The 15,931-nt window shown below is 34.7% G+C and overlaps 1 protein-coding gene and 1 long non-coding RNA gene across 16 annotated transcripts in view; one reads left to right on the forward strand and one right to left on the reverse strand.

The window, feature by feature from the left end:
• The window catches only part of LOC112656322 (uncharacterized), a 90,785-nt gene extending 82,004 nt beyond the window's left edge, over positions 1 to 8,781 (forward strand). For all 5 annotated transcript variants that reach the window (XR_007408968.1, XR_004812649.2, XR_007408969.1 and 2 more), the window contains 2 exons: positions 4,575 to 4,663; positions 6,511 to 8,781. This is a non-coding gene — a long non-coding RNA (uncharacterized LOC112656322). The remainder of the gene's footprint in view (positions 1 to 4,574; positions 4,664 to 6,510) is intronic.
• The window catches only part of KANSL1L (KAT8 regulatory NSL complex subunit 1 like), a 130,594-nt gene that overhangs the window by 92,613 nt on the left and 22,050 nt on the right, over positions 1 to 15,931 (reverse strand). The window lies entirely within an intron of this gene.

The raw sequence follows: 15,931 nt of genomic DNA on the forward strand, positions 1-15,931 counted from the left end.
TTCTGATAGTGAAACTAGTTATAAAAATTATTTTCAGGGCAGCCCTGGTGGCTCAGTGGTTTGGCACCGCCTTCAGCCCAGGGTGCGATTCTGGGGACCGGGGATCGAGTCCCATGTCAGGCTCCCTGCGTGGAGCCTACTTCTCCCTCTGCCTGTGTCTTTGCCTCTCCCTCTCTGTGTGTCTCTCATGAGTAAATAAATAAAATCTTTAAAAAAAATTATTTTCATGTCCATACAGTACATTTAATTATACTACCACAGGAAAAAATAGTAACATCAGATTAAATTTAAAGTAAACAATTCTAGGGCTTTGTAATATGTGAAATGAATTCTTTGTACCTTATCCTGTATTTTAACAGACTGAATAAAATCTGTTTGCTATGCTTAAAAATGGCAAACAAGCTTTACCACCAAAAATGCTCTCTTGTTTGAAAACGTTTTTCTAAAAAATAATTAGGGTTTTAAACATGTTACAGATACACAGATGGCTATATCACTCAAAGGAGATTAACACTTGTATCTCAAAATCAAAACATGTCTCACATAATCAACTTATATAACCAATGATTTAATGGCTTATAAAACTTAGAAGGTAACTGGTGAGAACATAGCTAATGCGTACTGAGCGTGTCTAGTCTTCCAATTAGCATGTAAGCCTGGCCTGCCAGACCACTGAGAATATTGACTTCCTGCATCTCCCTGGATTGTGCTGAACAAATCACAGACCACCACAAGCTGATCATAAGATGGGGCTTCTGATTTCAGTGAAAATAAAGGTTCTGTGAGTGGAGACCACCTAACCAGTGAGACTAGTCAGTCCTCGGAAAGGCAGCAGATTCCATCAGTCCCCATCCTTGCCCATTTGCAGTCATCACCTAACTTGTTGAATAAAATAAGTACAAGCTATTTAGACCAAGTAGTTTTAAGTACAACTTCTCTTGATATTAACCTCTGGTCGACACCATAACCTACATCCCTGCTTTGATCCTGAAGTGTAGTTCCCAGAATAAGATAGAGCTTGCTTGCTTTTTTTTTTTTTTTTTTTTAAGATTTTATTTATTTATTCATGAGATACAGAGAGAAAGAGGCAGAGACACAGGCAGAGGAAGAAGCAGGCTCCATGCAGGGAGCCCGATGTGGGACTTGATTCAAGGACTCCAGGATCACGCCCTGAGCCAAAGGCAGGCGCTAAACCACTGAGACATCCAGGGATCCCCAAGATAGAGTTTCCTAATATTACATCCTAAAATACCAAGATTAAAGAGAAACATATTGATTTTGCCTTTAACATAAAAATTAGCTTACCAGTAATAATGAGTTAACTACTATAGAAAAATCAAAAAAGAAGATCCAATTGTGAAAAATAACAATCCCAAGAAAAATAAGGATTGTCCTGGGAAAAATATGCTGAATTAGACCAAACTTCTCTACTGTTGATTGCTCACCTAGAAAGAGTTTATCTTTCCCTGGAATTTTATTCCTTTGGATCAGGGTTTGGCAAATATTTTAGGTAAAGAGGCAGATAGTAACTATTTTAGGCTTTCTGGGCCACCTGATCTCTTTAATAACTACTCTGCCATTATAGTATGAAAGCAGCCATACATGAATGAGTGTGGTGGTATTCCAATAAAACTTTGTTTACAAAAACCATGCAATGGGTAACCTTGAGAACCTTGAGAACAAAGAACAAAGATGGAGGATCATAATCCCAGATTTCAAGCTATAAAGGTAAAGAAATCAAAAAAGAATGTTTCTGGCACAAAAACGGACACATAGATCACTAGAACAGAGTCCAGAAATAAACCCATGCTTATATGATCAATTAATGTATGAACAACAGAAGCAAGAATATACAATGGGGAAAAGATAGTCTCTTCAATGAATGGTATTGGGGAAACTATACCGCTACAGGCAATATAATGAAAGTAGACCATTTTCTTACACCATACACAAAAATAAACTCAAAATGGATTAAAAACTTAATCCACAAAACTCCTAAAAGAAAACACAGGCTGTAATCTCCTGGCCATTGCACTTAACATTTTTCTGGATAGGCCTCCTCAGGCAAGGGTGACAAAAGCAAATACAAAGTATTGGGACTACATCAAACTATAAACTTTTGCATAACAAAGGAAACATCAACAAAACAAAAAAAAAAGGCAACCTACCAAATGGGAGACAATATTTGCAAATGATATATCTAAAAAGGGGCTAATGTTCAAAATATATAAAGAACCCATACAACTCAACACCAAAGAAACTAATAATCAGATTTAAAAAAATAAAGAAACTAATAATCAGATTTAAAAATGGGCAAAGGACCTGAATAGACATTTTTTCAAAGAAGCCACACAAATAGCTAACATATATATGAAAAGATGTTCAACATCACTAATTATAAAGGAAATGCAAATCAAAACCACAATGAGGTATCACCTCACACCAGTCAGAATGGCTAGTATCAAAAAACAAAACAAAACAAGAATAAGTGTTGGTGAGAATATGGAGAAAAGGAAACTCTCATGCACTGCTGGTAGGAATGTAAATTGGTGTGGCCACAATGGAAAATAGTATGGAAGTTCTTCAAAAAATTAAAAATAGAAAGATCCAGTAATTCCACTGCCATGTATTTACCAAAGAAAATAAAAACACTAATTCAAGAAGATATATGCACCCTTATATTAACTGTGGCATTACTTACAATAGCCAAGATATATAAGCAACCTATTGATGTGTCCATTGATAGGTAAATGGATAAATATGTCACACACACAAATTAGAATATCACTCAGCCAAAAAAAGAACAAAATATGACCATATTATGTGAAAACACAGATAGACCTAGAGGGTATTATACTAAGTGAAATAAGTCAGATAGAAGAAGACAGATACCATATGATTTCACCTATATGTGAAATCTAAAAATGAATTAACAAAAAACAGAAACAGATATTTAATAAATATTAAGAACAAACCGGTGGTTGCCAGAGGGGAGGAGGTTGGGGGGATGGAGAGAATAGGTGAAGGGGATTAAAAGGACAAATTTCCAGTTCTAATATATATGAGTTGCGATAAAAATGGGTATATCTTAGTTATATGTAACTATATATAGTCAATAATACTGTAGTAAGTTTGTATGGTAACAGATGGTAACTATACTTACCAATGGTGAACATTGCATAATGCATAAAATTGTGGAACCACTATGCTGTACACCCAAAACTAATATAACATTCTATGTCAACTATACTGCAATTGAAAAAAACACATAAAAATAATTTTTTAAAAAAGAAAGTAACAGACAATGGACCAGCCTTGGTACATGGACCTCAGTTTTCCAATTACTGACGTAGAGGGTATTTTTACATGCTTCCTATGCTTCCCAAGGGATTACAACTTCCTTTAAGTATCTGTTCAAATCTCTGGCTCATATTTTTTTTTTAAAGATTTTATTTATTTATTCATGAGAGACAGAGAGAGAGAGGCAGAGACATAGGCAGAGGGAGAAGCAGGCTCCATGCAGGAAGCCCGATGCAGGACTTGATCCTGGGACCTGGGGATCACGTCCTGAGCCAAAGGCAGCCGCTCAACCGCTGAGCCACTCAGGCGTCACACTCTGGCTCATATTTAATTGGGTCTTCTTTTTATTGATATAAGACCTGTGTCAGACTATGTATATTTGAAATACTTATAGTTCCCAGTCTATAGTTTGCATTTCATTTTCCTAATGGTATCTTTTGAGCAAAAAAAGATTTTAATCTCAATGAAGCTCAATTTATCAAACTTTCCTTTTATGGAGAATTTTATGTCCTAAGAGATCTTTGTCTAACACAAAGTTATAGGTTTATTCATGTTTCTAAAAGTTCAAGGAGTTTTGGCTTTCAGATCCATAACTCAATTCAAGTTAATTTCTATGTATATGTGAGATAAGAATCTAGATTCTTGGGGGCAGGGGAGAGGGAGGGGATGGTATTTAGTTCCTGAACCATTTGTTGAAAGATTCTATTATACTTCAATAGAAAAACAAAAACAAAAACAAACACAAAATCTTATCCTTGAAGAGGTAAAAGACTATACAAATACTACATTTAACTATGTTTTTAAAACCCTTGCATAACAGGGGTGCCTGGGTGGCTCAGTTGGTTAAGTGTGGGACTCTTGACAATGTCTCAGGTCATGATCTCAGGATTGTGGGACTGAGCCCCGTGACAGGCTCTGCGCTTAGTGCAGAGTCTGCTTCTCTTCCTCTGCCCCCTCCCACTTGCACCCTTTTTCTCTTCCCTAAAATAAATACATAAATAAATATTAAAAAAAAAATAAATTAAAAACCCTTGTATAATATCAAACATTGACAACTAGGGACATATAATAAAGGAAATAAATGACATTTTAACTAATCTATAATATAGGGCCTTAAAGGAATGCAAAAGCCAACTAACTGCTTCTCCACTAACAATACAAAAAAAAAAAAAAATGTATTCTAAGAACCTTTCTTTAGAGTTCTAAGTCACACAACTGAGAATGAACCTAGGAGCAAAAATTAGACTAATTCTTACCCAAATGTGCTGTTTCAGATGGTAGCTGTTATTGAATTGTGGGAGAGTTGGACGGTCTGAGGAAAATAGTATATCAACTAGTTTGTAGACTCAACAACTATGAACAGGTAAGATCTTTGGCCATGATATACTCACAGGTAACTGACTAGAGCCAAACAGAATGAAAATCCACATTTTGAGGGAAATCTAGTAGCAAAAAACACCACAAACCTAACATCCTCTACCTGGGAAGCCCACTCTGCACCAACAGGAAGCAAGGGGAGAATGTAGTACAACCTCCACTTAAGGCTACGCTCTCCAACATTCATTGCAGATATAGACACAAAGGATAAGAGCTAAGGGAATGATTCCCAAAGAGCAAAGTCAAGAGAGTATGGACGGCAAAGGACAAAAAAAAAAAAAAAAGTTGAATTAGGATTCTCCCAAGACCTTTTTGCACGTCCAGAGCAAGATTTATCAATTATTGTAAGGACCTATCATATGTATCTCATTTTCCTTTCCCAACGGGAGTTTTTACTGTAGCTTTCCTATCTCTACTCCTACATTCATCAAGAAACAAAAGGGTATGATGATTGGAAAACTTGTCTATTCATTTATAGGGCATTACATCATAAAAAAACAAATCTGGACCTGACTGAGAGTACATTACTCCGCTTATTGCAACTGATTTTGAATTGCCATCCTTGAGGAGTGGATGTGTTTTCTATATGAGAAGAGAGTGTATGGATATTTGAATGGCCAAAGGCAAACGGAACAGACCATTTATTTTCCCTCATTATCTATTCTCCTCTTTTTTGATAATAGAACTCTTTCAGTTTTAGCTGAGCTCATGGTAGCTCATAGTTCTAGTCTCACCAGCAGCTAGGTGTGAGTATGTCACTAGGACCTTAACAATCAGATGTGAGCCAAATTAACGCATGCAACCTCTGGTCTTGATATTAAAAAATGTTTGTGTGTTAAAATCGGAAGAACAACTGGTGAACAACCAGTGCAGACAAGGGCAGCATCATAGGGGATAGCAAAGCCAACAGGTCCCTGCAAAACCCTGTGAAATATACCTAATTCTTTTTTTTTTTTTTTTTTGTAGTAATATACCTAATTCTTGACTATGAAATGAAAGAAAAATAAAATCTATCCTATCATGTTGAGGTCTTTTTGCTCTGACATGTCAGCATATAATGAATGCACCCCTCTCTCAAAACTATTTTATGCTATAAGATTCATTTAGGTTAACAAATCCTCATTTAAAATGTTCATTGTCTTTAGGAAGATTATGCCTCATTGACCTACAAGTAAACAACATTAACATTCTACCACCTAGTTGTATACATACATGGAGAAAATAAACAAGCAAACAAAATATAAAGAGAAAAAACAGTCGTGAACTTCATAAATTTTGGCATGGTGATAAACTAAGTTAAGGGGTGGGGCTTAGAATATCCAAGGACCATCTGAGACTGGAACTTAAAAAGACATTAGAAATGAAAGGGAACAAGAATAATTATAATATTTTGTGCAATTTTGCCTAAAACTCTGGCAGTATCCTGTGAATTAATTGCCTAAACTGAAAATTTCAGTATTAGTTTAAAAGAATTCACACGTCAAATTGGCAAATTTAGGCTTGTCTACCTACCTACATCCCTTTCCTCAACTGAAGAAAGGAAGAAAGAGTTTAGGGAATATTTATGCACACTATCAAAACAATATCCTTTTTCTTATATGGAAAGAATTTTGAAAGTTAATGGTCTGCTAAATAGTCTTAACTGTCTTTTTAAAATCCTTGCATAACATCAAACATTGACAACTAGGAACATGAAGAAAATTAATGAATTTTTTTAACTAATCAAAACATATATGCTAAAGGAATAATCTGAAGTCACACATGTTAGCAGTTCAATAAGCACTGTGTGTGCATGTGTGTGTGTATGTAAATGTGTATGTCTCTTTTATTCAGGAAGTCAAGCCACCATGCAGTGTTTCCAAACCATACAGTACACAAAGGCCCAGCTGAAAGTACAGCAGTGCTAAAATCCAGCAAGAATTCTACATTTCAAGCCTGCAACTACAAATCTAAATCTGCTCAGAGGAAGAAGCACCTTTTTCTTTTGTACAAAAATAAGCTAGCAATGGCCCTGCAAGACACTATGATAGGCAGAAAAGAAATGAGATAAAAAATAATCAGACTACCCTTGTTACTCAAAAAGGTGACTACAAAAAATCTGTAATTGAGTACAGGCATTTCTGCTATTGCTGAATAACTCCATGTTCTTTAAAATAAAAACAGCTGAACTTAAGGAGAAAACAGAATTAGAGCCAGTCAACTCAAAATCAACGGAATTTCAAAATCTGAGTTCTAATAAAACAATAACAATCGTTATAAAAATATTAGTGCAGTTGTTTCCACTGGCATTTGTATCAAGAATAAGCCAGTCCACCCTTTAAAGCTTCATATCCTGGAGCTCATACTTCTTTTGATGTGGGTCCTTAAAGACATTCACTTCTAATAGAAACTAGTTTAATAAAAATTAAAAATATCATCTAGAGATAGCCTTTTTCATCAATAATTTCTTTTTACCACAAGGGACTATCTTCACAACTACTACAAAGTAATTTGCAACTTCCTCAGATCTTTTAACATAGTGGGATATGTAGCATTTTTAAGCCAATAAACTAGCAACTTACTGCATTACATAGGAAGGTACTTTTACAGAACTTTCAGCATTTTTCTTACACCCCTAAGGATTTCTCTTTAATTGTGAAGAGGCTTGCCACGATCATTTCAAAACACTGTGTTTGAAGTGGTTTGAAGAAAACCCACGCCATATTCGTCATTATGTTGACATCATTTGCCTAACATGCCAAATGTTAAAAGAAGTTTTTCAGAGAGAAAGAAAATTACATAGGTCAGAAACAGATCTACATAAAGAGAGAAAAAACACTGGAGAATAAGTGAAGTGAAAATAGTAACTTTATTTTTCTTAATGGATTTAACAGGTAACAAATCTGTTCAAAATAGAATAACAACAATTTCAATTGATTATGAATGTGCTCAAGCATGTGTGTATTTTTATATATGCCTATATATGCTATGCATAAGGGAAACAAGAGACAGAAGTGATACAAAAAATGAGAGGAAAGAATTAGGATTATTTATCATTATAAGGTATCTACAGGGTGGTTTGAAAGCCAGTTTGGGTTAACTGTAAAGGTAACCACTAAAAAGAGGAGGTTTTAAAAAAAAATATTTATTTGACAGAGAGTGAGTACACACGTGCATGTAAGCAGGCAGAGGGGCAGAGAGAGATGGGGAAAACCTTAAGCAGACTCCCCACTGAGGGTGACGCAGGGCTTCTGGGAGAAATCAAGAGTTAGATGCTTAACCAACTGGGCCACTCAGGTGCCTTACCACTATAAACAGTTTTGTTATTTTTTTAAGTGTAATTGATATTCTGAGAAAGGAAAAAAGTGGAATCATATAAAATGTTCAGTTAAAACCATGAAAGGCAGAAAAAGTGTGGAAGACAAAAAACAAGAGCAAAGAATAAGGGCAGCAAATAGAAAACTGTGACAAATACAGTAGATGTTAATCATACATCAGTAATCACTTTAAACATCAATGGTACTATACTAATTAAAAGACAGTGATTGCCAGATGGATCAAAAAACAAGACTTAACTATATGTCATCTGTAAGAAACCAACTTTAAATATAAAAACACATACAGATTAAAAGTAAAGAGGTGGAGAAACTTATGGTATGCTAACATTAACACATGCTAATCAGAAAAAACCCAGAGTAGCTATACTAATTTCAGACAGAGCAGACTTCAGAGCAAGGAAAGTTATCATGAATAAAGAGGGGGATTACAGTATAAAAAAAGGTCTACCTTCAAGAAGATAATCTTCAATGCACATGTTCCTACCAAAAAAGCATCAAATTATATAAGGCAAAAACTGATAGAACTGCAATGAGAAACAAATGAATCCACTATTTTAGCTGAAGATTGTAACACTCTATCAGAAATGCACAGATCCAACAAGCAGAAAATCAGTAAGGATATAGGTGAATCATTCATCAAGTTGATGTAACTGACATCAACAGTTCATCCAAGAACAGATTACACATTCTTCTCAAGTTAACAAGGAACAAAGAAGAGACTACATTCTGGGCCATGAAACAAACTTTAATTAAAAAAAAAAAAATCATATAATGTCTGCTCTCGTGCCACAGTGGAATTAAGTTAGAAATCAAAACCAAACAGGCATGCCTGGCTGGCTCAGTTGGAAAAACATGCAACTTTTGATCTTCAGGTCATGAGTTCGAACCCTATATTGGGTGTAGAGATAACTAAAAAAAATAAACTTAAGAAAAAAAGCACTAATTGAAAAATCCCCAAATACTTGGAGATTAAACTACACACTTTCAAGGCATGTATGGAACAAGGAAGAAATCTGAGGACAAATTTTAAAATACTATGAACGAAATGAAAATGCAAATGTAAGCCACCAAAACTTGTAGGATGCAGTGAAAACAGTCCTTATGGGGAGCAGTAAGAGAAAGTTACACAATTTATAGCATTAAATACATTATTAAAAATTAAAAAAAAATTTTTTTAATCTAAAACCAATGGAATGCCTGGGTGGCTCAGCGGTTGAGTGGCTGCCTTTGGCTCAGGTCGTGATCCCGGGATCCAGGATCAAGTCCCACATCCGGCTCCTGCAAAGAGCCTGCTTCTCCCTCTGCCTATGTCTCGGTTTCTCGGTCTCTCATGAATAAATAAATATTTTTTAAAAAAATTTAAAGCCAATCACCCAAGCTTCTACTTCAGAAAACTAGAAAAAGAAGAGTATACTAAGCTAAAGTAACTAAAAGGAAATAATAAAAACTAGAGAAATCAATAAAACTGAAAAAAGAAAATCAAGAAAATCAACAAAACCAAAAAATGGTTCTTAGAAAAGATCAATAAAAACAATAAGCCTCTAGTCAGACTAACTATGACACAAATTACTAACATTAGAAAGAGGAGATCACCACAGATCCTATGGACAGTAAAAGGAACATAAAGGAATGTTATGAACAATTTGATAACTTACATGAAATGGGCCAATTCCTTGAGATGCACAGCCTGCCAAAACTCATACAAGAAGAAATAGATAGGGAAGTGGGTGGCGGGATGAATTAAATAAGTGATGAGGATTAAGAACTGCACTTGTAATGAGTATTGGATATTGTATGGAAGTGCTGGATCGCATATTGTAAACCTAAAACTAATATACACTCTATGTTATCTGGAATTAAAAAACTTAAAAAAATACTCTTGGGTTTGATAGAAGTAGAATATGTAAATTTTTAAAAACAAGAAACAATCTAAATAGTCATATATCTATTAAGGAAACTGGATAATTAATAACCTTCCAAAAGAGAAAGCACCAGGCCTAAATGCGTTCACTGGTAAATTTTTTTTTTTTTTTTAAGATTTATTTTTTTATTTATTCAGAGAGAGTGAAAGAGAGGCAGAGACACAGGCAGAGAGAGAAGCAGGCTCCATGCAGGGAGCCGGACTGTGGGACTCGATCCCAGGTCTCCAGGATCACACCCCAGGCTGCAGGCGGCGCTAAACCACTGCGCCACCGGGGCTGCCCCACTGGTAAATTCTACCAAAAATTTCAGTTAGAAATTTTACCAATCTTCTAGAATGTCTTTCAGAATATAGAAGCAAAGGGACTATTTCCTAACTCATTCTTTTTTAGGCCATCATTACTCTAATACCAAAACTGAAAACATTACAAGAAAACTACAGATCATTCTCTCTCAGCGAGATAGCTGTAAAAAAACTCAACAAAACATTAGTAAATTAATTTCAACAATGGTATAAAAAGACTTATATACTATGATCAAGTGGGATTTATCCCAGGTATGCAAGACTAGCTCAATATTCAAAAATCAATTAATATAATCTCATCTTATCAATTGATACACAAAAAGCATTTCACAAAATTCAACCCCTATTCAGGGCAAAAACACTCAGTTATACTAAAAAAACAAAAACAAACTCTCAATTAACTAGGATTACACAGAATTTCCCCAACCTGATAATCTACCAAAAACCTACAGCTACAACATACTTTAAATGGTGAGAAACCAGAAATTTTCCCCACTAAGATTAAGAACAAGGCAATATATCCTCTCACTTCTCATTTTCAACATCACAGTAGAAATCCTACCTAATGCGATAAGAAAAGGAAATAGAAGATACACAAGGTGTGAAAGGGAGAAATAAAACTTTTGGTTCACAGATGAAATGGTTATATATAGGAAAAATTCAAGAGAATTACACACAAAACCCCTTGCAACCAATAAATGATTATAGCAAGGCTGTAGGATACAGTTAACATACAAAAGTCAACCACTTTCCTATATACCAGCAATGTTAAGTGGAATTTGAATTAAAAACATAGTATCATTTACATTAGCACACCCGTAAATTAAAAACTTAAGCATGAGTCTTACAAAACATGTGCAAGATCTGTATGAGAAAAACTTTAAACCTCTGATGAAAGATATAAAAGAACTAAATATTCCATTTTCAAAGACTCAATATTGTTTATGTCAGCTTTTTCTAACTTGATCTACAGATTCAATGAAATCCTAATCAATTCTTTTTATATTTTATTTCTCAACAATAATAAAACAAATAATCCAATTAAAAAACAGGCAAGACCTGAACAGACATCGTACCACAGAACATACTGATACGGCAAGTAAGTACATAAAAAGAATGTTCAACATTGTATGTCATTAGGGAATTGCAAATTAAAACATCACTAAGATGCCACGGCACATCCAGTGGAATAACCAAAATCCAGAACACTAACATCAAACGCTGACAAAGATGCGGAGCAACAGCAATCTTTCTTACTCGGTCAGAATGCAAAATATAGAGCCAACGTTGGAAGAAAGTTTGGCAACTTCTTACAAAACTAAACATACTTTTACCACACAATCCAACAATTGTATTCGTGTTATTTACTCAAATAAACTGAAGATTTATGTCTACACAAAAACTTGCACATAATATTTATACAGCAGTTTTGTTCATAATTTCCAAAACCTGGAAGTAACCCAGACATCTTTCAACAGGTGAATAGATAAGTTAAACTGCGGTACATCCAGACAACAGTATTACTCAGGGCTAGAAACAGGCTCTCAAGTCAGGAAAAGAAATCAAGAAAACTTAAATGCATATTACTAAGTGAAAGGCGGCAATGCGAAAAGGCTACACCCTGTATTGTTCCAACTATGAGACTCTAGAAAAGGCAAAACTATGGAGATAGTAAAAAGGTCAAATAAGCAGAACACAGAAGATCTGTGGGGCAGTGGAAACTACTCTGTATGTATGATACGACAACAGCAGATGTAGATCGTATACATTTGTCCAACCCAAAGAATGTCTAACACCCAAAGTGAACCCTACTGTAAGCTGTGGACTCTGGGTGATAATGATGTGTCTACATGGTACTACAGTGGTAGGGGATGTCAAAAATGGGGGAGTTTATGCATGTAGGGGGCAGGGGATATATAAGAACTCTCTATACTTTCTACTCAGTTTTGCTGTGAACCTAAAACTGGTCTAAAATAAAATTAGTTAAAAAATATATAAAATAATGACCTTATTTTAATTGAAGTACTACTTTCCTCACTGATGTCTATATACCACAATACAAAGTATTTCTTTATCATTTTATAGCTATTACTCCATTTGGCAAGCACACTTGAACTTCTCTTCTGTCACAGTTTTTCAACCGTCATTGCAATTTTTCTAGGACTGTTTTTCATTCAACTTTTTCTGTTTCCCATTCAAGTAAAATTAAACAAAACCAGACTTTTCTCATCTATTTCTCAAGTGTAGAGAATTTAAAGGGTAATAAATACAAAAATAATTTGTCAACTTCACATTATACAAATATAAAGGTATTCTTCCAATCAATGAAACGTTACTAGTCTTTTTATTCTCTAAATGTCACACTGAGTTCATACTCTTATTTATCTAATTCCTCAAAGGGAAATTCATCACCTGATTTTTTTTTTTTTTTTACTTCTTCTCCTTTCCACTGTCAAAACAGGAAAGCATAAGGAAAACTATGAGTATTCATTTATGTAGGTCTGCAAGAAATTGCTTATTTTCTTCCAATCTAGAAAGGTTTACCTGAGACCTTTCCAACTAAATTATCAACAGTTCTCTCCTTTCTTAGTCAATGTCTAATTTTGCTTTAAAAGAATTTCCTTATCAAGACTGCCAATTAGGGGCACCTGAATGGCTCTGTCAGTTAAGTGCCTGCCTTCAGCTCAGGTAATGATCCCAGGATCCTGGGATTGAGCACACAGCAGGGAGTCTGCTTGGAGTCTACCTCTGCCTCTCCATCTTGCTCATGCTCTCTTGTGCGCTCTCTCAAATAAATAAGATCTTAAAAAAAAAAAAAAGATGACCAATTAATACCAAAAACTCAAAGAAATTTGAATACATGGGGACTAATTTGGGGAAACGAGATCTTTCTCTACAAACCCAAGACACCCAGGTGATATTGTAAGGTTTCCTGAACTAAACTAAGATTTAACCATGTTTCTTTCTTTTTTACAACCTTGGAAGATCAGAATATGCCTGTGTCAAAATCTGTGAGTTTTCCCATATGCACTCTGGATGAAAGTACTGATCATAGTTTCCCAGATGAAAAGAAATGTTAGCACTCTAACATTTTACCGCCAGATGAGAGGGAACATAATTGTAGCTGAGTTTGTCAGTGACCAACCCATATTCCCTAACACTTACCAGTTCAGCACACAAAGACCTGACTTCATCTAGGGCTTTTTTGTTGTTGCTTGAACCTGCTTTGTCACCCAAGTTGCAGAACAAAAGGGCAAGGGAATTGACACAACCAGGAACAACCTTCACCTACTAACTAGTGGCCTGATGTACAAATACACCAGTTTCCTCACCTCTCAAATGGGTTAACTCAAGCATGTATTTTACACTGGCTCCCCAAGTTTCTCATGGAGTAAGTAAGCTCCAGTCTCTCACAATAGTGAGACACTTGATAAGACACTCTTCATTAGCTTTCAGATCAGTGCCTTATTATGTATAGACACTATATTTAATATTTCATATAATTATCTCCAGAACTTTTTAAGAGTGATCAAAAAAGAATCTGATTCAAAGTGTTAAGAATAACATTAACTTCAGGTTGCTTGGCTTGTTCAATCAGAAGACCAGGTGACTCTTCTGATCTCAGAGTAGTGAGTTCAAGCCCCAGATTGGGTACAGAAATTACTTTTAAAAAAATTAAAATCTTTAAAAAATAATAACATTAATCTCTGCTCAGAGTCACAGAGCAAGTCATATGTAACACAAGGAGGTCCAAAACCTGTGCTACTTCACCAAAGCAACAGAACACTGGGAGTGGTTCTATCCTTAATTATTGTATAAGGATCACATCTCAAACCTACAAAACCCTAAAATCCTATTTTCCTTTCCAAAGGAAAATGGCTTTAAAAATATTTTTCTAATGCACTAGTTTCTCAGCCAAAAGGTTAAGATAATTAGTAATGGTATTATGAATTAATCTATTGTCTACATTTTTGGAGGGAAAAGAAAAGGGGCAAGTCAAATATATATTTAACAATGGTAATGGCTAATGTGAGTGTTTTGCAGTTTCCTAAAACAATTATACTTCTTCACAGCTAATTTCCTAACCAGAATGAAGGAATTTGTTTTTCTTATCAGGGTTAAAATAAAAGCAATTGAAAGCATTTATAATAATATAACCAAAGATTTTTAAGATAAATATATTTTACTTATCAATTTTTAAGTTACAAATGTTAAATATTATAATAAAATAGTTACTTTTAAATGTCTGTATTTTGTCATGTTGTATTTCATTCATTCATTCATGCTGGCTCTACTGTAAGACACATCTTGTAGCCAGTTTCGTATTAAAGACAAAGGAAGAAAGTGGGGGAAATAAAAATAAACTACAGAATGGAAGAAGAAAAGATAAACATATATGGAAAGAAATTTCGTATTGCCAATCCCAATTTTTTTATCTTCAAAACTACATACTCAAATATAGAAAAATTCATTTAGTCACCAAATAAAGAAAAAAAAAACACCAATAAAAGTAGACAATGCTAGGCAGTAGGTACACAATGACAGAAAAAGTAGTTTGCCTTAAGTCACTTAAAATTAAGTTGAAGTCAACTGTGGTATTTGTCACTGTAGACCTTATAATTAAGAAGTCTATTCATATTCAGTAGAGATAATAAAAATTGTGTTAGCACTCCCTTAAAAATGTAGGTCCACAAAACGCATATTTTTACCTATTTAATGTTTAAAGTTTATTTCTGAACTTCATTCATTAAAAATACTCATCTACAACTGAAAAAATCAATTTCCAGAAATGTAAAGAACAAAAATAAACCTAAAAATATTAAAAAAAACTTAAAAAAAACCCTTATTACCAGAATAAATGTATTAAGTTATTGAATGAACTTAACCTAAAACAGAATTCCAGTTTAAAAAAACAGAAACCGGGATCCCTGGGTGGCACAGCGGTTTGGCGCCTGCCTTTGGCCCAGGGCGCGATCCTGGAGACCCGGGATCGAATCCCACGTCGGGCTCCCAGTGCATGGAGCCTGCTTCTCCCTCTGCCTGTGTCTCTGCCTCTCTCTCTCTCTCTCTGTGTGACTATCATAAATAAATTAATTAATTTAAAAAATAAATAAAAAAATAAAAAAAAACAGAAACCATTTTTATACTTGTATCAAAAGATACAAATACTTAAAAGTTGTGTTATTCTCAAAATTCATGAAGTATAAAAATTAATAAAAAGTTGAAAAATAATCTTTCCCACAAGAAATCTTTTTTTTTAATTTTTTTTAAATTTTTATTTATTTATGATAGTCACAGAGAGAGAGAGAGAGAGAGAGGCAGAGACATAGGCAGAGGGAGAAGCAGGCTCCACGCACCGGGAGCCCTACGTGGGATTCGATCCCAGGTCTCCAGGATCGCGCCCTGGGCCAAAGGCAGGCGCTAAACCGCTGCGCCACCCAGGGATCCCCCCACAAGAAATCTATTAGCATTAGTAAAAATATTCAAAACAAAGTTAATATCCAATTTTGCAAGAGGTACATAAAATCGAGAAATGCAAATTGAGTTCAAATAGCAAAAATGAACACAAAAATCTAAACAATTATCAAGTAATTCAGTGAACTAAAAAATTCAAAGAGCTACTATATGAATTTTGTTTTACTTATTTGAATCAATCAGGTGATTGTAACCTGAGAATGAAGCGTATCTGAAATATAGATATGAGCTTTAATAA

Source organism: Canis lupus, chromosome 37, assembly GCF_003254725.2.
Source record: "Canis lupus dingo isolate Sandy chromosome 37, ASM325472v2, whole genome shotgun sequence".
In the NCBI taxonomy this organism is placed as follows: domain Eukaryota; kingdom Metazoa; phylum Chordata; class Mammalia; order Carnivora; family Canidae; genus Canis; species Canis lupus.